At 30.8% G+C, this 762-nt stretch overlaps 1 non-coding gene across 1 annotated transcript; it reads right to left on the bottom strand.

Annotated features, from left to right (window-relative positions):
- Positions 1-351: 351 nt before the first annotated feature.
- Positions 352-424, bottom strand: TRNAF-GAA (transfer RNA phenylalanine (anticodon GAA)). Its single transcript has one exon. It is a non-coding gene; the product is annotated as a tRNA-Phe (tRNA).
- Positions 425-762: the final 338 nt, after the last annotated feature.

The following is a 762-nucleotide window of genomic DNA, read 5'->3' as shown; positions in this document are numbered from 1 at the left end:
CTGCTGATGCAGGGCGTATATTTTCTTCAAGACAAGCAGTAACTCTGCAATTCGGTTAAAAATTAACGAATTCAAATTGGACTGAGAATTGTTACGATATAATTCTCGTTGTAAGTTTTCGATTTAAATTTATTGTCATAAATAGCGTTTCTAATTGCTTTATGTTATTTGTTCCAACGTCGCTTTATAATATTTCAAAACGTGGTTTTGATTGCTTGAAACCAAATTTTTTTCCAACAATATTTGCTCTCGAAATTCATAAGAAGAAAGATCATTCACCGAAAAATACTACGAGTGAGCGCAGGACGAATGCTTGAAACTAAGAGAGAAATGGAGCTTTTGTGTATAAAATGCAGTGAATGTGGATCGAACACGTCACCTTCAGATCTTCAGTCTGACGCTCTCCCAACTGAGCTATCCCCGCAATTGGTCTTTCATTGATACGACAATTAAATCGAATATATTGTAACAATTGTTTTCTTTGTTTTTGTTTTCCTATTTCTAATTAAATAATGACCATCATCTTTTTATTTTTTAGGTAAATTACAACAACCTCTCTTGAGATTTGGTATAATTATGAAAACTTCTTATTATTCGAAAAATTAACAATACCCCCTAATTTTAACGGTCCTCTAACAATTAACCCAATCCGTTAGTGTCCGTTAAGTTTCCATTTATTTTTGTGGTAAATTGACCAAAATGGCATTTTGGACTAAAAATTATAATTTTATTTACTTTTAACAAAATATTTTTTTATAATTT

Source organism: Sesamum indicum, linkage group LG8 (genome assembly GCF_026168435.1).
Source record: "Sesamum indicum cultivar Baizhima isolate 11 linkage group LG8, ASM2616843v1, whole genome shotgun sequence".
NCBI classification, from domain to species: Eukaryota; Viridiplantae; Streptophyta; class Magnoliopsida; order Lamiales; family Pedaliaceae; genus Sesamum; species Sesamum indicum.
The sequence above is the reverse complement of the archived record's forward strand: the minus strand, read 5'-3'. Positions and strand labels throughout refer to the sequence as shown.